Source organism: Sminthopsis crassicaudata, chromosome 2 (genome assembly GCF_048593235.1).
Source record: "Sminthopsis crassicaudata isolate SCR6 chromosome 2, ASM4859323v1, whole genome shotgun sequence".
Taxonomy (NCBI): domain Eukaryota; kingdom Metazoa; phylum Chordata; class Mammalia; order Dasyuromorphia; family Dasyuridae; genus Sminthopsis; species Sminthopsis crassicaudata.
Window position 1 is genome coordinate 421,773,505 of NC_133618.1, and position 23,054 is coordinate 421,796,558.

Consider the following 23,054-nt stretch of genomic DNA (forward strand, 5'->3'; position numbering starts at 1 on the left):
CTATCTGCCCAGTCCTAAGCTAGACTTTATAAGAGTGACAAAATCATCATATACAAAGAATTTGCAACCCAGTAAGAGAAATAAGACACAAATATAAAAAGATAAATGGCAACATAAGGAAGTATAGTTATTATTGTCATTGTTCAGACATTTCAATTGGCGTTTTCTTGGCCAAGATACTGGAATGTTTTGCCATTTCCTTTTCCAGTTTATTTTATAGATGAGGAAACTGAGGCAAATGGGGTTGTGAGTTGTCCAGGGTCACCCAGTTAATAAGTGCCTTAAGATAGATTTGAAATATATTATTAGTGTCAAACAAAGGAGAAATGTAGTAGAAAGACCACTGAATTTACAATTTACAAACTTTAAGATACAAGGTATTAAAAATTTGCTATCCACATGAAAAAAGTCACTTAGCTTGTTTTGTAATTTATAAAGTGATAATGTTGTCTCAGATATTCACTAAGAATCCTTCTAGTTCTAGATCCTATAATTCCTTAAGTAGAACCAACAATTGACACTACATTGATTCAAAAGATGGAACTATCTCTGTGGGCTTCAGTAATCCAAGAAGTTTTCATGTCCTGGGACAAAGATTGATGAAAGACATTTTAGGCAATATTTAGAAGACCTCCTTAGTTAAAGTAGAATGTTCTTGTTTATTTATTTAGAAAATTAAAGTAATAATAACACACCATCGACCTCACAAAGGCATAGTAAAATGTGAATTCTTCTGCTAATGATGATGCTCAAGTATTTGAATGTAAGGTTGGAAAGATACTTTAAGTTCTGATTTTGAAGAATCTTATATGTTTAGCAAGAATAAAATTGATGTCATCCTGTGGGCCATGGAGAAGTCTACCATGATTGTTCATCATGATGAAAGTGATACTTAAGAAGATTAAATTGGTGGCTTCTCATATCCAAGGACTCCCATTATATATGTAGATTATATTCCATGAATAACTATGACCCCAGTTCTTGCCACAACTAGATTTTAACCTAGAGTTAATAAGATGTTGGGCTGCACTAAGAGAGATTTGGTTTCTAAAAAATAAGGAAGTGATAGTTCATTTACCCTGACTGGACCACATCTAGAAAAGGATGATCAGTTCTGTATGCTAACAGTTTAAAAGCAACATTGATGAACTGGAAAATTCCCAGATAAAGACAAAGATGATGAAGGATCTAGGATCTGTGTTATATGGGGACTGATGAAAAGATGTTAAGCATATTTAGTTTGGAAAAGAGGACTTAGTATAACATGACAGCTGTCTTCAATTCTTGTGGAGGCAGGATTAGACTGGTTCTGTTTAGTCCCAAATGGCACAACCAGAAGCAATGGAGGGAAGTTGCCAAGAGGTCATTTTGGGCTCAAAGTTGGGGGAAAATTTCCTAACAATTAAGAACAGGCTTCCATAAAAGGTGGAAGGCTTCCTCTCCTTTGAGGTCCTCAAGAAGAGACTTGAAGATGATTGTTGGATATGTTAAATTGGGGATACCTTTGTTGTTGGGCGTTTTAGATTGGAATTTCTTTTTATATATGGACTAAAGTAAAGGACTGATAAAGTCTCTTCCAACTCTAAATATCTATGATTTTGTAAATACAGAGTTTAAAATAGAGGTGCCAAAAACTCTGTTTGCAGTACTACAGAATGCACCATATTAAAGTATAATTGGGAAATAGTGCCAAAATAAAAATACAATAAAATATTATTTTTTATGTAAGTCATCATGCAGCCTATAGATATCCTCATGTACAGACTGTCCATCTCCTCTTTATATTTGAGTTGGACACTAGTAGTTTAAAAAACAAAAATAGCTTTTCATAAAATATCTATCCCAAACTCACTAATGTCAATAACATTCCCAGAACAATATAATATTACCTGGTCTATCTTCTGTCCCCAGCCATGACAGTTGCTTATTTGACTGAAATTCATTTCAATTAATTGCTTCCCCTTCTTCCCCTTCACACTTATGATTCTATTAGTCTGGGGAAGTTCTAGTGTGGAAACTCCCTCCTTTAATTTGAAGTGGCAAATCTTCTATAATCAATAATCTTAAAAGATGAAATACCAAAAGTTTCTTTGACTTACTCATGGCTATAGTGCATATATTAGAGGCAAGATCTGAATTTGAGTCTTTATGATTCTAAGAATAGCCCTCTAGCTACCATTCCATCCAATCTCTCAGTCAATTAATCAATTAGGTATTAATGAAAAGCATACAAAACCCTGTTCTGGATATTATGGGGGATATGGAAAAGTAACACAGGCACTGTTTACATATATATAAAGAACTACTTATGAATATTGTAGGTCAGAATCTTCTCTGAAATTAACAATCTTACAGAGTTGCCTAGGAGTTTAAGCCTGTATATGCCACAGGTAGGATTGAAATCCATTTCTTCCTGAATTCAAGAGCAGCTCTCTATTCACCATGGAACACTGCCCATTCCCATGATAAATGTTACTGTATAATGTATCCAATGAGTAGCCCTTATAATAAATGGCATTGGTATTCACATCAATTTTTAAAATCTTATATTAATTCATATCATAACAGGATACCCTGATTCCTCTGAAAGACAATGTAAGCCTTTTCTTATGAATTAAACTGGTCCCAGACAAATACTTAATGCTGGTGGCCACTTAATTATTTACAAGATTGTTAGTTTTACCTCTGGGATATCTTCATATCAGTTTTGTGGATGATGAAAGAAGAGACAAACTATAGGTTAGAGTCTAGCTAGGGCTTTCTCTGCCAAGAAATGTTTATAGACACAGCCAGGTCATGTGGCTCCCATCTTGGGTCTGCAACACTTTCAAGAATCTCTTCCAGAAGGTGTCTGGTTTTTATCTCTGGCTCCCCGCCTCTCCTCTCTCTGTGTCTCTCTGTTTCATCCCCTCCAACCCCCAACTATCAGCATGTTGGCTGAGAAGAGGATTGAATCTTCCAAGCACCATGGGAGTGCTGCCAGCCTCCCCCTTGCGTGCATCCTGTAGCCTCAAGTGAAAAAGTAGGGAAGTTGTGTGTTTGATGCTTGCTTTGAAAGCTCAAGAAGCATGTAGAAAGAAAGGAAAACATAATCAGCACAGGACAATGGCATCATATTCATTCAGTTCATTTCCCTTGGGAACTGGCTACAAGTAGACTCAATCTAGAGAAAGATAAAATATTTGTTACCTGTCCCAAGTGAGGAGTTAAAAAAAGAGATACATTTATGACTTTGAGGAAAAAACTTTTAAGGATTATTCTACTTCATTAGATTTTGCTTCTGGAAACTAATCAATCAAGTATGTTTTGAACATTCTTTATATATAAAGCAGTTTGAATAGGTACTGTTGAGGAAATGCTTGAATTTCTTCCTTAGAAAGAAGATACAATCTGTACTATCAAAGTACTTAACTATCCATCTAATTAAGAGGTCATTTTTTAAAAATTATTTTTTTCAACTGTCAAGCATTTACCTCCTCACATTTCTCTCACTATGAAAAAGAAAAAAAAAAACCTTTGCAAAAAATAAGCATAGCCTGGCAAAAACTAATTCCCACAATGGCCATGTTTAGAAATGGATGTCTTATTCTACACAATAGGTAGCTTGCTTTAATCATTAGTCCTTTAGTACTTGTTGGCCACTGTTATTGATCAAAGTTCTTGAAAAAGAATTAATTTGAAAAAAAATTATTTACAGTGATGATGTTACATTATAAATTATGCTCTTGCTTCTGCTCAATTCACTCAGTATCAGTTCATTAAAGTTTTTCCAGGTTTCTCTGAAACCTATTTCAAAATTTCTTGCAATACATTTCATTACATTCCTATATCATGGTTTGTTCACCATTCCCTAATTGATTACCATACTCTTAATTTCCAGTTCTTTTCCACTAGAAAAAGAGTTGCTATAAATATTTTTATACACATTAAGGGATCTTTTCCTTTTGCTTTGATCTCTTTCAGAAATATGACTAATAATGGGGTTGCTAACTCAAGAATATGAACAATTTAGTAACTTTTGAGGAATAATTCTTAATTGCTTTCCAGAATGGTTGTACTCATTCATAGCTCCAACAGTAGTATAATAATGTGTCTGTTCTCCCACAGCCCTTTGAAGATTGGTAATTTTCCTATTTCCTCAATTTTGCTAGATCCAGATGGATCTGAGATGGGAACTTCAAGAATTGCTTTAATTTGCATTTCCCTGATTATTTGGAGCATGTTATTTTCACATTATTAGAGTTTGGATTCGTATCTTAGAAAACTGCCTGTTCTTTAAATATTTGATAACTGGGGAATGACTTATTCTTATAAATTTAAATCAGTTCTTTTTATAACTTTAGGTCAGGGGTTCTTAATTTGGGATGCACAGACAACCAAGAGATCATGGATAAATTTCAAGGGACCTATGAATGTGAAAAGGAAAAAAAATTGATCTCAATTTTTACTTTCTGGTTTCCTTTATAATCTTATGCATTTTACTCAATGGATTTGTAAGTATCATTATGTAAACAGCTCCAAAGATTTTATCAGATGGCCAAGGAGAGGCTCATGATACACAAAAAAGGTGAATGGCCACAGATTAAAGGGGAAAGACGGGGCACATATATAGAAAAGGATAAGCCATCCTATAAAACAGACTTTGTGAAGTCCTAAAGAAGGAATACACAATTAGTATTATTCTAGCTCATATTGGTGTTAATACCTATCTAGAAAAATTACTTTCTTTTTCCTATTTCACACTTGAGAAGTATTAGTAACTATAGATTTTTAGGGCTGGAATGGGGGTTAGAGAATATTTCATTAATTTCAACATTTAATGTAAATGAGACACAGATCTAGGCCTCAAAATGGCTCTTATAAGCCAAAAGAAAACTAGAAGACAAGATTTGTGAAGGACATTTAAAAGATTTTGGAATTTTAAAGAAGGATGAAGATTGAGATTCGAGGATGGGTGGTTTTGGAGAATTCAAAGAGAAGGAAGAAAATAAATCAAGCTGAAATAAAAACATGATATTATGAGAAAAGTGCTGGATTGAAGTCAGAAAACCTGCTTTCATATCATGGGTTTATTTACACGGGCAAGTCATTTGTTCTTGATAACCATGGACAAATTTATTTAACCTTTAGTCATTTTTCACTGGTAAAGTGAGGGGCTTGGGCAAGATGGCCTTTAAAGAGGCCATCTATGATGACATATAAAGATTCAAGTTAAAGAAAAAAAGAGAGGTTGTAAAGATTTGAGTTCAAATCCACCTTTGAACATTGACTAGCAAAGTGACCTGAATCAAATAACAATCTCTGTCTGCCTCAGTTTCTTCATCTGTAAAATGAGAATGAAAATAATGGTACCTATCTACCAGGGTTGTTGTGGGAATAAATGAAGTGATATTTGCAAAGAACTATAAACCTTCAAGCATTATAGCTTGTTGTGGTTAGAAGAAAGAGAAAGCATCAAGAAGTAGGTAAAAATGGACCTAAAGAGAAGAATCTAAGAGGGAAAAGGAGAAGGAGGAGAAAGACAGACAGTAATAGAAGGGTAAAATTAGGGAAGTATGGCAAAAAATATAGGAGACACAAGTTGATAAAATCAAGAAAAGAATGTTAGATTTGCTAGTTAAATTACTAAGGTAATGAAGAGATGGTCAAGACTCACCTCCTTTCTTATTCCTAGGTAACTATGAAGAGAAATAGGGAAGGAAAAATCTACTGAAAAGAATGACAAAGGCCTGAGGTTCTTGTTTTCTGACAGTATGGAAAATCAGGAAATTTTTATAATTGAACATAATACATTCAAGTATACAGTGTTTTTAATTCTGCAATGGCCATACAATTCTCTTCCATGCACAAAGTGCAGGACTGTTTCTTAAAAGGGAATATAAACTGACTCCACTTTTCCAATCTTCCAGTTATCACGGACAATGATGTATTCCACAGGAAGGGCTTTAATGTTAAAATGAAATAGAAAAATTATCTGATAAAGCAGAAGGGAATCTTGACTTATGTCAGGAGTTGAAAGGGTAACAGAAGATGACAGAAGAGAAAGGGAAGAATGACTCCTGAACACTTGGAGCTAAATAATAAATGTATAACTAAGGGAGAATAGTGATTTGTTTTCTAAGAGTTATGCTATAAAGTGAGAAGTCATCCTGTATGGGTAAGAGGAAGACATGATTAGTTGTGGTTTGTTAAATGTTTTTAACGGAAGGATATAGTGAGATATCTATTTACTGATTTGAAATGAACAATATAGTGAGTAGTCTGATCTTTTCTAAAGGCATGAATCTAGGACATGACATAAAACTTCCCAAGACATGATTTTTACCCATTTTTGGTTAATTCACATGGCCACCATACCATAAGAAGGAATATAAAAAGTATTGCTAAGGATTATGAAATCTAGGGAAAGGAACTAAAGATTTTAAGAGCACAGGTGGTATTTTCACCACTGCAACTGATCAAAGGAATTCTGAAAAAAAAAAAGTCACATGTAAAATATGTGAATAGCTGCTTAGGCTGGTATTTGAGAGAAGTATTTCTTTTTCTGCCCCACAATCTATAATATTAGAAGGACAAGCTCTGATTGAGGGATGGAGTACACCTTATGAGGCCAATGAGAATGTGTTTCCCTTGAGTCTTGCAAATCTAATCAAAAAAATCTTAATCAAAAAAGGAAGGAGAGGAAAAATAACTTGCATGTAAAATTCTCCCCAGTTTTCTGTTTCCCTTCTAATCTTGACTGCCTTGGTTTTGTTTGTAAAAAAAAAAAAAAAAAAAAAAAAAAAAAAAAAAAAAAAAAACAACCCTCAAATTTCATATAATCAAAATTATCCATTTTGCATTTCATAATGTTCTTTAGTTCTTCTTTGGCCATAAATTTCTTCCTTCTCCACAAATCTGAGAGGTAGACTGTCTCTTGTTCTCCTAATTTGCTTATAGTTTGACTTTTATGTCTAAATCATGAATCCATTTTGACTTTATCTTGGTATATGCTGTTAGGTGTCAGTCAATACCTAAATTTCTGTAATACTATTTTTCAAATTTCCAAGCAATTTTTGTAAAATAGTGAGTATTCATCCCATATGCTGAGATCTTTGGGTATATCAAATACTAGATCATTATAGTCAATGATTATTTTGTTATATGAACCTAACCTAGTCCACTGATCTACTACTCAATATCTTAACTAGTACCAAATGGTTTTGATGACTACTACTTTATAATATAGTTTTAGGTCTGCTATGTCTAGGCCACTTTCATTTGCATTTTTTTTCATTAATTCCCTTGAAATTCTTGACCTTTTGTTCTTCCAGGTGGATTTTATTATTTTTTTTCTAACTCTATAAAGTAATTTCTTGGCAGAAAAATGATTTAAAAAAAAAACTATATTGGGTAAAGGAGGAGAATCAAAGAAGACATAGGATTGAGGCTTGGGATATATGGGACAATGATGGCTAAGAAGACAGAATTGCTCAGCTTTTTGTTACTTCTGCTTTTTCCTTCCAAGGATAATGATCTTTGAATTATTTTTTAAAAATGGCTTACAGGAAGTTGATAATCAAAACAAGTAAAGGGATCAAAAACATATAATTATCTTTGAGAAGAAAAGTTCAGGTGAATTAGATAACAGAGTACTCTAAAACTCATGGATATGATTCTTGAACAACTGTAGATGACCTTTAAAATCTTGGCAAGTAGCTATTTTGTATCCCCAAAAGGTTATAAAAATGGAAAAAGATCCATATGTGTAAAAGTATTTGTAGAACTAGAAGCTCTTTTTGTGGTGGCAAAAAGTCGGAAATTAAGGGAACACCTATCAATTGGGGAAATGGTTGAATAAGTTGTATATGAATGTAATGGAATACTATTGCAGTATAAGAGAAAAATCTGGAAAGACTTACATGAAGTGATAGTGAATAGGACTTGGAGAATGTTATACACATTAATAGCACTATTGTGTGATGATCATCTATGAAAGACTTAGATCTTCTAAGTAATACAGTGATCTATGACAATTCCAATATACTTGTAATGGAAAATGACATCCACATCCAGAGAAAGAATATAGATATAGCATATTATTTTTTTGGTTTGTTTTTTCTTTCTTGTGTTTTTTTTCCTTTAGTTCTTATTTTTTCTTTCACAACATGAGTAATATAGAAATATGCTTAAAATGATTAAATGTATAAGCCTTACTGGATTGCTTGCTATCTTAGGGAGAGAGAAGGAAAGGGAGAAAAGGAAAAATTTGGAATTAGAAATCTTACAAATATAAATGTTGAAAATTATCTTAACATGTAATTGGAAAAGATATAATACTATTAAGTTTTTAAAAAGATTTTTGGCAAGCAGAAAGGTATGAAAAAATTAGAGAATAGCAATTTTGTCTTGGTTTTCAAAAAATGGAAAAGAATAGAATCTGCAAGCCATGGTCTGGTAAGCATTTCTTTAAATTTTGGCAAAATTTAAGGATGTTTTGTTAAATGGATGGTTAGTGAATATCTAGAAAAGGAATAAATCATTACAAAAAAATGGCATGTTTTCAACAAAACGAGGCCATGCCAGACTATCCAATTTTATTTTATTGATAGGGTTAACAAACTATTAGATTACAGCAATGTTACAACTTAATTTTATTTTTGAAATATTGGAATGTAACTATCATTTTTGTGCCAAACTTATTTCCTAATGTATTCCCCATTGCCACTCCACCACTAAATCTTTGCTTCTAGCAAAGAAAAACAACTCTAGAAAAGTAACCAACAAAATAACTATTTTTGACAGCACATGTCACATTATGTACCCATAATACTTTCATTTCTCTCTTGAAAGGATGGAAATGAGTTTCATCATTAATTCCCCAGGAACAAGAAAATTCATTGCAATTGATTATAGTTTAGTAGCCTTCTGATGTTTTTGTTTATAGTGCTGTATTCACTGTATGTATGTTTCTGTTAAGTTATTTTCTTTGCTATGCATCATTTAATATATGTCTTTCCAATCTTTTTCTGAATTTACATTTGTCATCTTTTGAGACATGATATTATTCCCTTATATCCATCTAGAAATATTTGTTCATCCTTTTCAAATATATGGGCTGCCACTTTGTTTCTAGTTGATGTTTATGTGTGTGTTTGCATGCCATGATGTGCCAAGTTTTCCTGCAATCCCCTTAATATTGACTAATTGGGATTTTTATCATCTTTCCCCCTTTTTCTGAGTTTGAGGTGAAAGCTCACAGTTGTTTTAATCTATATTTCTTTTAATAGCTTTTCTCCAAGATTGCAAATGATAGGTATTTCTTCTTTCAAAGATGATTCATATTATTAAATAGCAAGTGTGCCAATTGCCTAAATAATCTTGACCATCAGATAATATCACAGATATCTGAGGCAAAAATTGTTCCTTCTCTCTCTTCATCCCCAATTTCTTTTTTTGATTTTGCTGCACTGATTTTGTTTGGGCAAAAGTTCTAAAATTTTACATAATCAAAATTGTCTCTTTTTACTCATCTCTGCTTCACTTAGTTACAAAGTCTGAAATAAACCTCCTTCACATTCTCTTCCATTTTTTATGATGTAATATTTTACTTCTAAAAAACTGACAAATTTGTTTACTAGCAAACTGCTTTTCAGCTTTCCCACTTATTCTTGTTAATAGCTTTTCTTCCAGTAGTTTGCACTCTTGGATTCATTCAATATTGGGTGTCTGTGTCAATTTCTTGGCTATATTTATATATATATATATATTGCAATGATCTACTTTTTTTAAAAAGAGAAAGCAAATAATTGTGATAAATATTGCCTTAGGACACTGTTTGGGATCTGTAAATACTAGGTCTCCTTCATTAACTTAAAAAAAACCCTGAGATACTATATTTTTCATTCCTCCAAATGAAATTTATTATTGTGCTAGTTCTTTAAAGTAAGTACTTAATAGCTTGATTGGGCAAGAACTTTTTTTTCAGTGTATTAGCATGACATAACCATGAACAATAATTATCCTTTAATTATTTAACTTTCTTTTATTTCTACTTACCTATATATTAACAAAGCATTTGACAAAATTTGTATACTATTCTTGTGAGGAAGAATAGAGAAACAGGTTAGGCAATACTCTTTAATGGTGTTAGAAATTACTGAAAAGACTTAAAATGTATTCATTAATGATTTTGTTTAAATTTGGAAGCCAGGAATTTGTATTTGGCCTGGTGTTATTTGTCCCGTTTATCAGTGACTTGGATAAACAGATAATATACTTAGTAAATATGTGGACAACATTAATCTTGGAAGAGTAGCTATTACCCAGAAGAAAGTCAGGATTAATTTTTTTTTGTTAGGCTATAAAACCTGGAAAATAAAGAAAGATAAAACTTAATTGTGATAAATAGAAAGTCTTAACTTTATACTGAAATAATCAACCTCATGAGTATAGGACAGAAATAGCCCAAGAGCTTCTCTGAAAATGATCTAGGAAATTTTAGAGGACTGCAATTTAAGTAAATCAAAAGTAAGCTGTGGTAGCCAAGAAAGAAAAAAATATATATATATGTATATGTATATGTATATGTATATGTGTGTGTGTGTGTGTGTGTGTGTGTGTGTGTGTGTGTGTAGGCTACCTTCAAAGAGGCAGAATGTTTGCATTGGCATTGAGGAAGTCATAGTTCTGTCATATCCTGCACTGGAAGCCCACATCTGAATACTGTGGTCAGGAACTAGGTTTTAGGAAGGACATTAATAACCTGGAGAGCATTCAGAAGAAGTTGACTAATAGGATAAAGCCCCCAAGATCGTGCCATATGAGGGTCTTTTAAATGAACTAGAAATGTTTAGCCTGGAGGACAAAAGGTTGAAGGGAGGTATGAGAGTGCTTTTTAAGTGTCTAAAGAACTATCACATGGAAGAGAGAGATTTTTTTTTGGACACAGAAAGAAGAAGTGGGAATGGTGGGTTAGAAGTTACAGAGAAGATTTTGGATTGATATAAGGGGGGGAAATAGCAATTAGAGCTACACAAAATGAATGAACCACTGTACTGAGTTCAAGAGCTTTATTTTCATAGATTGGAAAGGTAAACAAGCTCTCCCGTATGGTCCCCAATATTTAGTAGTATATGCTTTCTAAGTGAATGGCTTATATGTCTACTAACACACCAAATATAAAATACCCTATGCATACATATATCATAGCTATATTTATTAAAGAATATAAATTATAATAACTATGTGTCCAATAAGAATTAAGAACAGGTACTGCAATTCAATTTTTTCTTAGGTATTTCTGGCAAGAGGAAAGTATCTTTTATCTAAATAGTATCTCATGATAAGCACCTGTGCCATACAAATGCCTCAGATCAGTTAATGAGATAAAAAAGCATAGAATGGCTTCCAAGCTTTCTTCTTACATACCAAAAAAGTCCCATCTCTGATATAAACTACAGTAATTAATGGTTTGTTAACGTCTCCGTATTACTTCATAGTTTAGTTAGTGAACAAACAATGTCATTAGATCATAGATCTAGAGTTGGAAAGTTACTACAACCCTTCATTTTATAAATGAATAAACTGGGGGAGAGTTTAATGACTAAATCAGGGTCATATATGTAGTATCAGGAGCAGGATCTGAGTCTAGGTCCAACACCAGAACTGTGTTTTTTCCATTGCCCCAAATACTCAATGTCTGTCATAAATCTTTGACTCTGGTCTTAAGAGTCTGCTTCTCTCCTGAGTAAGCTGGTCAGGTAACAGATTATATATAGCTAGTACTATCTGTTACCTTCATCTCCAGATCAATATTTTGGGATTTCTCAGAAATACAGTTGGTCAAGAAGATTAAATGGAGGTGGGGGTAAGGAAGATGGGAGGGGAAGGAGGAAGAATTTGGCTAATTGTATGGCCAAATTTTCAAATATATTACTTATCACATTGACATACAGACTTTCTCTCATGGCAAACTTTTAATCTATGGGACAGTTTTAATCAGCATATTCTCAGAAAAATTAATGGGGGTAGGATCTAGCTCATCCCACATCCTGAAATTTGCAAGAATAGTAAAAAGCATTAAAGATCACAGATAACATTAAAGAAGAAACATTCATACATCTTTGTTGCTGTATCCTAAGGATCACAGAATTTTTTCACCTGACTTGCATATAAAACCTTCCATTTGTGTGGATTTCACTCTTAGAATGTCAGATTATTGAGAGCAAGGACTGTCTTGCTTTTTTTACTTGCTTCTACAGGACTTGGGACAGTGCTCTGCACAAAGTAAACATTTAACAAATGCTTCAATTATTCATTTATTACATTATACTTGTCCATAGTCTGAAGGAATAACAATAACTTTTAACTTTCAAATCTCTAAACTTGATCTGTGGATTCAAGAAATAAGTTATGGCTATCATTCACTTAGGGCTCTTATTGAATATTTTCTATACCACAATGTCTAGTACCAATGAGACAAACTAGCAGACACATAGATGGGGTATGACAAATGTTTCCATTATAACTATCTTGAGAGATAGTGAGTTGTTCCTCTGTGGATGACTTTTCAAGTGGAGGGTGTATGACTAGCAGAATAGTAGCCCTCCTCATAAAGAAAATTCTCCAGTGATAATCATGAAGGTCCTTGAAAGCTGGTATAAGACCTGGGGCTGAGTGAACTCTTTTAACAACCGCACGATGACAGTGGCTACAATTATAACTAAGACCATTTATGACTATCATTCAGACAGCAATTGTGCTTGCAAACTCTGGTCTGCTGCAGGGCTCCTAAAGTGATAGGAAGAAAAGAAGTTTCATGTGTTAAAAGTACTATACTAATGTTGGAGTTAAAAATAAAATCACTTGCTTCAGAGATGCTGGAAGGTAACAAATCATTTTAGATTTTATTTTGGTATTTGTGTCAGGATCAAAAAAACCAACAACCCAACAACCAAATTTAGCCAACTATGCATTGCATGCTCCTTAACAGACCATGATTGGGATTCCAGGGTGGATTGGCTGGGCCTTGTTCCTAAAAGCCCCATGGCCTTTCCCGCCTCTGCTTGGCCAATACCACTCATATCAGAAAGAGCTCAATACCACATTTCATTTCCATCTAATTCCAGGATTTATTCATGTTTACTCTTCCATGTGGAACTGAAAGGTCTTCCTCAGAGAACAGATGAAGGCTGTGGTCTTAATGCAACTGAGTCCTCATATGGCCACCAGATGAATAATTTTAGAAGAGGGGGGGCGGAAAGCAAATGAAATGAAATATCTTCCTTTCCCTGATAGAGGAACAAGTATGTATGTGGGGAAGAAGGCAGGTGGTTACTGTAATGGGGCACCCTATCACTCATATTTTGTTGCATAGTTACCACACATCTTGGGGGAAGGGAGCTAGAACATTGGCACAATACAAGGAGTGGATTTGGGTTTGCTAAGGTCTGGATTAAGACCTTACTTTTAAATTCAAGAAAATTTTAGAGAAGGCTAGAACCACTTATACATTGTATCTTTGAGATCTTTTAGAATGCAATTTCTGGTAAAGAAAAGGTCTTAGAGCAGCCTAGTTCTCCGATAATCATTACAGCAAAATTCTAATAATGCACCAAAAAGAAAGAACGATAAAGAAGACAAAATTGAAGCAATAAGCTCCTCTTCTAAGTCTAGAACTGCATAAGCAAACTGCGGAAAGCCTGGAGGAATTATGAGTAAAGATAAGGCAGGAGAAGAAAAAGCCAATGCCCTGAGCTAGGGCTAAAAGCCAGTCCCACTCTGTCAAAACAATAGAATTCAGAATTCCCCCAACTAAGTGCACAAAGAGAGAGATCTGGAAAATTTGTATTTGACTGGGGTCTTCCGAGATTCTAGAAGTCATTATGCTAGCAACCTGAACTAGAATTACAGCAAAGGAAAGTACCACAGCAGCACTCAGGAAGCCTTCTACAATGGCAAAACACTAAGTAAATCTGTGAAACACCTAAGTGACTGGGACTCAAGTCATAGCAGAACTCAAGCACTAACACAGTATTCAAGTAGCCCCAGCACTTGGGGCAAGGTGATGTCCAGTACAATCTATTACATACTTCTGGAACCTGAGACATGCTATAAGATAACTCCAAATCCCAAATCCTAACTGTTTTTTTCCCCAAAGGGATGAGAAGGAAAGAGGAAGAAAGGGAAGGAGGGAGGAAGGAAGGAAAGATGGAAGGAAGGAAGGAAGGAAGGAAGGAAGGAAGGAAGGAAGGAAGGAAGGAAGGAAGGAAGGAAGGAAGGAAGGAAGGAAGGAAGGAAGGAAGGAAGGAAGGAAGGAAGGAAGGGAGCCAAAATCAATCTTGGGCTAATAGAAGATAAATTCATTGGCATGGAAATCCAGTAGAAAGTGGGCTCTAGTCATAGTCATCTAATAGAGAATTAGAGAATCCAGCAACCAGACTATAGAGGAAACAAAAGCAGACAAAAGGAAACACTCTATCAAAGGCTGTGGGAGGGAGAAGGTCTTAACACAAATATCCAATTCAGATACTAAAGTAAGATAAATTATCAGAAGAAAATATCTATCATGGGGATTACACTAGGAATGTCCCCAATAATTTCAGGAGTAAAATAAGGATGCCCACTCTCCCCACCAGTATTCAATATAGTTCTAAAAATGCTGGCAATAGCAATAGCACAAATGAAAGAAATTAAAGGTGTAAAAATAGGTAAAGAGGAAATAACATTTTCCATATTTGCTGATGACATGATGGTTTACTTAGAAAATTCATGAGAATCAGCAAAAACATTCATTTAAATAATTAATAGCATTAGTAAAGTTTTGGTCTAGAAAATAAAACCACAAAATTTAGTAGTAGTTCTTTAAAATCATGAAATGAAAATGAAATGAAATAATAGAAAGGAAATCCCATTCAAAATTACTACAGAATTCATAAAGACTGGGGCAAATCTACCAAAGAGCACACAACATTTGTAAAAAAAAATTCAATTAAAAAGTTCTTGTTAAAGAATATAGAACAGAATAAACATATGGAATAATATTCCTTGTTCACAGCTAGACCACATTAGCATAATATAAATAATAGTACTACCAAAGCCAATTTACTGCTTAAATGTTATATCATTAAAAATATCAAGTGAACACTTTATAGATCTTAAATCTTAAAAATTCATTTGGAGAAACAAAAAATTAAGAATGTCAAGGGAAATAATAAAAAGTATGAAAGGGGAAGATTACCTTTAAATTTTAAACCATATTATAAAGTAGTAGTCATCATAATCATTTGGTAGTAGTTAGAAAATAGATAAGTAGATCAATGGAACAGATTTGATAATTGGAAACCAGAAATAATTATAAACTTATACAAAATAAAACCAAAACTATAACTTATTTAGGAAAAAAACTCCCTATTTGATTTTTTTTTAATTCTGGAAAAACTGAAATCAGTCTGGCAGAAATAAGGTTTATATGAGCACCTCTCACTAAATTCTACAATAAATTCAAAACAGAGATGTGACTTGAATATTAAAGATCAAAACATTTTAAAATTAGAAAATAAACAGATCATCTACTTTCTACAGCTATGTGAAATAAAGATATTCTTAATCAAACAATGGAGAGAGATAATTATAAAAGATAAAATAGATGTTTTTTGATTATATGAAAGAGAGAAAGAGAAAAAAAGAATAAATGTATACATACATGAATGAATGAATTTACTAGTCAATTCCTTAAGGAAATCCCAAATTGAACACATTTAGAAATATCAAAGCCAAATCCTAACTGAGCTTACAAATCAAAGGAAATATATTGGATTTGGTTCCAGAAACAATTCAAGTACTCATGAGCCAGCCATAAAATCCTACAAGACTTGACTGCAAATACATGAAGAAAAGAAAATCTTAGAATACATTTCAAAAAAACAAAAGAAAAATGCTTACAACTAGAAATAACTTACCCTACACAGCTATGTATAAGGTAAAAAAAAACAAAAACAAAAACAAAACAAAACAAAAAAAAAACCTTTAATAGAAAAGAAGACTTTGACACATTTCTGTGGGCAAAGAGGAGCTAGGTAGAAGCTTTTATGTATAAATACAGAGGACAAAAGAAACCTAGAAATCTAAATATATTTAAGCAATTAGAAAGGTATAAACTATGGTATCAATTATATAATCATAATTTATTTATAATATTCTTTCTGTATAATATTTCTTTCTTTCTTAATAATTATAATTGATATTATAATGTTTTAATTTAAATTATTAATATATTATTTTAATAATAATTTATCCACTTCTAATTGCTCACATGTATTTAGCTTTCTAAGCTTCTCTTGTTTTCTGTGTTTATATTACAATGTAATTATAACAAATTATCATTGTGTTATGATATGATTAGGAGTAAAAATGAGAAAAATATTCCTTCAGAATCTTTCAGAATCATATGATTCTTTTAGGGTCACAAGAGTAAAATAAACACAGGTCTTAAGGGTTATTATATTCAATATCACAGCTTTTAAGAGAGGAAACAAAAGTGAAAGTAAAAGAAATACTCTAATGTAGAAGTTAATAGAAAGATATATGTTTAATTCAGAAAAGCAGAAATATCCTTTATTTACAACAATGAAATAAAATAATTATAAATTTCATTGGAAGAAAGTATCCAAACTTAAAGGGGATTTAAGTTAATTCTAAAGAAATTGTGGCCAAAGAAAAAATAATACAATCATCAAATGACTTCATCAAACAAAAAAAAAAGATAAAATACCAAAACTTTGAGATAAAGTGAAATAGAAAGATTTATATCTCTAAACAATTTCATAAACAAAACCTTAAAAAAGAAATCAATGAAGTGGATATACAATTAAAAAAAACTTTTAAAATCACAAAAAAAAATCTTAAATTAGAAACACAAGCAGAAATTATAAAAAAATCAAGAAAGACATAAAAATAACTAATAAATAAAAGTAGGGACTTAAAAAAAAACCCAAAATAAAGCACCAGTTAATGTGATTTTTTTTTAAGAGAAAAAGCTAATTACCAGTATCAAAAATTTAAAAGAATATATACATGAAATTTTAAAAGTTAGAAATTATTTTTCCAATTACATCTCAATAAAATAAAAAATAAAATGGATGAAAATTTTCAATAAACATATATCAATATTATAAAAACTTAAGAATTTAAATAACCTAGTCTCAGAAAAAGAAAATTTGATGAGACATTAAAAGAACAACCAAATTTACATAACATAAAGAAAGAAGTTATTCTTCCAAACTGCTGCTATGAGGCAAACATGGCCCTGATACCTAAAAAATGGAAAGATAAATCATGGAAAGAATACTAATCAGCAATATAATTAATATTGGTGTTAAAATACAAATAAATAAATAAAATGTTTTCAAATAACTAAAACAACATACTAAAATGTTTATAGTGTAAAAAATTTGGATTTATCCCAACAATTCATGGTTGGTTCAATATTAGGAAAATTCTGAAACACAACAGACTAAATAATAAAAATCATATAATTACACCTATAGGTTTAGAAAATTTTATATTAAAGGAAAAAAAGACAACACTAAAAAGCTTTAGTCTGATTCAACTTTTCCTTATATAGTAAAATTAAAAAAAAAAAAAACCAAACCAAACCAAACCAAAACAAAACAAAACAAAACAACAACTATCTAAATCCAAGGCCTAGCATCATTTATAATGGAGAAATAGTAGAGGTCTTTCTGATAATATCAGAGTCAAAGTAAGAATATTCATTACTATACTACTATTTGATATCGTTCTAGAAATATTAGTTATATCAATAATACAAAAAAAAGAAACTGAGGGAACAAGTGTAGGAAAATATGAAACAAAGTCACTATTTTTGCATGATCTGCATGCTGATTTACATCAAGAACTTAGAAATTCAATTAAAATAATATAATTAGACATTTCAGTAAAGCAATAGCATATAAAATAAATACTTCAAGCTATCAGTCTTTTAAAAATGTTATCAAATATATTTTCTTTAAGTTTCCAACACTGCTATTAAACTAGAATAGATGTCCATTAAAAATCCCTAAAAAATATGTAAAATACCTGGAGTCCTCTTGTGAAGACATTGATAGAAATTACATAAATAAACTACAGAGTACTTCTTATAAAAGTAAAGGAAGATTTTTTTAAATGGAGAGGAATTCATTGCCTATGTTTAGATTATGCTAATATGATAAAATTACTATTACCTAAAATAATTTATAGAATCTGTAACAAATCAAGATGCCAAAAGATTTCATTACAGAATTATAATAAAATTTTTCTGAAGAATATAAGGTCAACAATCTCAAGAGAAATAATGAAGTAAGAAGAAGGGAACTAACAATACCAGATTTCACTGTATAAGAGAGCAGTAATCCTCAAAACTATTTGATATCAAGTGAAAGTAGAAAAGGTGATCAATACAAAATATTTGGTCCAGATGACATGTAACTTAGTGTTTGAAAACTGAAGGATACAACTATTGGAATTAGGACCTATGTGATCTTAGAAAGTAGTCTGGAAGAAATTAGATTTAAACCAACTTCTTATAACACATGCCATAATAAGCTCCAAAAAGATAAATGACCTAGATATAAAAGGTCACATCATAAACAAATTAGAGGGGCAGAGGAGACACCTTTCACAACTATACATGGAAGGAGAGTTCTTGACCAAACAAAAGATTGTGAGGATCAAAGAAGATATGAGACAACTTTGATTATATAAAATTTAAAATGGCTATATAAATATTATCAATGCAGTTAGAAGTTGAAAGGAAAAATATAAGGAAAGCTTTAAAAGCACTTTTTCTGATAGATTTTATATTCAATATACCATGTTATATTATTATTTACTGATATAAATATATCTGATAAATATACTGATATAAATATATGAAAATGAGAACCATACCTCAACAGATAAATGGGCAAAGGATAAGAACAATTCTCAAAGGGAAAAGAAATCAAAGCTATTAAAACCATATTTTTAAATGCTTCAAATAATTAATAAACAGAGAAATGCTAATTAAAACGACTCTAAGGACCCACCTCAAAAATGTGGACATTTTAAAAGATGACAGTTGTTGAAGAGGTTGTAGAAGGATTGGCACATTAATATAGTGTTGATGGAGTTGTGAATTGGTCCAATCATTCTGGGAAAGAATTTGGAACTAGACCCATACAAAATCCTTTATTTGTGTATATCCTTAGATCTAACAATACCAGTACTATCCCCAAAGAGACCACAGATAGAAAGATAGGACCACTATACATGAAAGTATTTCTAGCAATGTTTTTTTGTTGCAGCAAACAACATGAGACACAATAAATGCACATCATTGAGAAATGGCCAAACATATTATTGCATATGAATGTCATAGAATTAAAAAATAATAAGATGGCATAGATTTAAAGAAAGCTGGAAAGACTCTTACTAATGCAGAATTAAGTGAGCAGAACTGAGATAATTGTTTATACGATGACACATCAATTAAAATAAAAACAACATTGAAAGCCTCAAGAATGCTGATCTGTGGAATTACTAATAACATCTCTAGAAGACTGGTGATGAAGTGTACTTCCCATATTCTCATACAGAAGTAATGAATTAGAGGTAAAGAATGAGATGTCCCTTTTCAGACAGGGCTAATGAGAGATTTTTGTTGTTGAATAAACTTGTTATAAGGTACATTTTTAATTTGATGAGAGAGATGGTGATTTGCCAATGAAAAGATCATTGTTAACTTTGGAGAGAATAGTTTCAACTGAATGAGTTGGGAGACCAACTACAGAGAATAAATAGGGTGAAAGAAAAGGAAGTAGAGGTATTGATTAATTGTAGATGGTCTCTTCAAAGAGTTTATCCATGAGAGAGAGGAGATATTAAAAAAAAGAAAAAAAGAAAAGAAAACAACAACAGAAGAAGAGGGGATTTTGGGAAGGGAGAGGAGGCTTGTGATCCTGTTTGTAGACAGTAGTGAAGCAACCAGGAGAAGAAGAGAAATTGAAATAACTGAGGGGGAATCAAAGAAGGAAGAATCTACTGCAGAAGATGTGATGTACTTTGTACAGTAAAAGGATTTGCCTTGGCAAATAGAAGGTCCACCTCTTTATGTGAGAAACGGTGAAGGAATCAATAACAGAAAGCAAATTAGTTATCTGAAATAAGGAGGTAAAAAGAGAAAGCTCTATGCAAATAGCTCCAATTTTTTCAGGGAAACAGGAAGCAGGGTTTTCAGCTGAGAGGTTGGGGGAAGTGGAAGCTATGGAACATTTGAGGAGAGATGAAGAAGTTTGGAAAAGCCATTGTAGTGAATAGGATACTGAATTGATTAGAGAGGTATAAAAGGATTGCCTTGTCACAACTAGGGCTCATGTTATGCCACAATTTTCATTTGGCACATATATATATATATGTATATATATATATATATATATATATACATATATATATATATACATATTTTAAAAAAACACACAAAAACAAGTCAGATGCAATAGTTTTACAATCATTTTTGATCTTTGTACAAGTAAATATTCATATCCATTGATGATGTTCTGGTTCTCAACTTTTTTAAGTAAAAGAATTCTTTTAGAATATCAAAGTACAAAAGGATCCCAGAGACTCATCAGATGCAGTGTCTCTGGCTTTTAAATTGCTCATTAGTATAGAATACCAGAAATGTATCCACTATATGAACTTTCCACTCATCCTCAATAACCTTTCCAAATATCTAAGAACTTTATTTAATCTTAAATTTCAGGACCTGCTGTCAGTCATTGGTCAAGAAGATCCCTTGTCAGTGATTCAATTCATGTCCATTTAATTCTTTAAAAAGATCTTTATTTAAAAACATCTACTATGTACAAGGCTTTTAGGTAGGTATTAGAAGTACAAGTACAAAAATATCTATTGAATTGACCTACTGACTCATGGTCATGGCCACAGTCTTTTTTATCCAATCTCTTAGGATTCCAGAGGTGAGGAGAACAAAGTCAAAAATGATACCCTTTGCTCAGCTCCATCAAAGGGACATCCTTCCCCTCAAATAGTTTATATTATGCCATGAAAGAAATGAAAGAAAATAGTTTATTTAGTACCTACTATGTGCTAAGCATTTGGGATACAGATGGAAAACTGAGACAACCTCTGTCCTCAAGGAGTTTCCATTCTCATGGAGAAAATATCATATATAAGGGAAAAGTAGCCAGGTAAAGAAGTTATCCTGTCCAGAGTCACAAAGTTGGTGAATGGAACAAAAAAGGTAGCATCCATTGACATTTCTTTTCCAGAGACATGTTAGTATGGGTTTTATTGCCAATGGGGAAAATAAAACTGGAAGGAAAGGATGCAGTGTAATTGGAAGGTATAATATATAAAAAAATATGCCTACAAAGGAAAGAGGAAGTCAGGCTCTGGAGGGCTTTAAATGCCTATCTGAAGATTTTTATATCTAATTCTTAAATAGGAGTGTAACATGGACAGTCTGTGTACAGGGAATAGCAATTTGACAGTTATTTGGAAGGTGGATTAGGAAAGAAGAGAGACTGGAATTAGGGAGAACATTTAGGAAGCTATTGTAATGGTGTAGACAAGAGGATTGATTCCAAAAGGGAGTGATATTATGCAGGGGCTTTGCTTCCAGGCCAGATTCAACCAGATGACTAAAAGAAGTATCAGGGAACTGCAGACAGAATAATAATTTCTGTCAGGATTCAAATCCTATCTCCAACACCTGTAACCTATGTGGTTATAGACAAATTACTGAATGTTCATTGTATTCTTAATGTCTTTAATTATATGTTATTAACAAATAATTTCCATCATGTCTGAGGCTCAGTTTCCTATTCTGTAAAAATGAGGACAATAATCATTTAACTGCTTATTTTCTAGGGTTGTTCTAGGATCACATGATCATAGATTTAAAGTGGGAGAGACATGATAATAAGAGCTATTTTAATAGCTAACATTTACATAGCATTTACTAAGTGCCAGGCACTGTGCTAAGAGTTTTCAATTTTATCTGATCCTCACAAGAACCCATAGAGAAAGGTGCAATTATTATCTCCATTTTACAGATGAGGAAACTGAGGCAGATCAGGGTCAAGTGACTTGCTGACAATCACTCAGCTACTAGGAAGTGTTTGAAGCTAAATCTGAGCTCAAATCTTCCTCTCTATTGTACCACCTAGGTGCTCTATGACATTAGGTCATTTAATCTGATCCTTTCATTTTAGAGTTAAGAAACAATCTGTTCAAGCTGAAATAATGTTCAAAAAGACATTAAATGACTTGCTTAGGATCACATGGATAATAAATGGCAAGAATCCAGGTTCTATAAATTCAAATCCAGTTTTCTCTGTAGCACACAGATAATATACATCAAGAAAGTGCTTTGGAAACTCTAAGGTACTCTTTAAACAGAAATAAGTATTTTATGATCTCTGACTTTTCCATCTTTCCACCTTGAGATCCTGAGGTTCTGGCCAACCTCCTCGCATCAATCCATTCCTTCATTTTGCTCTTCACCCACAAGAAGACAAAGGAAAAAAAAACTCCTTAGCTTGGCATTTCTCTTTTCATATATTTTATATTACTTTTCAGTTTCTTCTGCATTTTCTTATTGGGCCACCCTGAGTGGCTTTATTTGTTGAGAACTTTACTCATGAGTGCTATGTGAATTTCTATTTCCATCCATGGAAATACTTCTCTTTTATTGGTGTTCAGCTATGCCCTCTGTTATCTTACCCTCCCCCAGTTGCTTACCCTTTTCTGACTGACTCCTCACAAGCATTTGTCACTGGCTAATTTTCACTGGAGTTGATTATCAGGAAGCAGCATGAAATAGGAAACATCCTGAATCATTAAATCTTGGTTCAAATCCTCATCCTGTCAGTTTTGCTCCCTTATCTCTCTTCCTGGCTTTACCCATTTCTAAAACAGTGGCAATGTATGTAAAGTGTCATATAAATGCCTACAACTATTGATATTTGTGATTATTCTATCAGATTGCTAATCCTTGAAAGCAGGGA

The 23,054-nt window shown here is 32.5% G+C and overlaps 1 protein-coding gene across 1 annotated transcript in view; it reads right to left on the reverse strand.

The window, feature by feature from the left end:
- The window catches only part of SLIT3 (slit guidance ligand 3), a 772,880-nt gene that overhangs the window by 628,730 nt on the left and 121,096 nt on the right, over window positions 1-23,054 (reverse strand).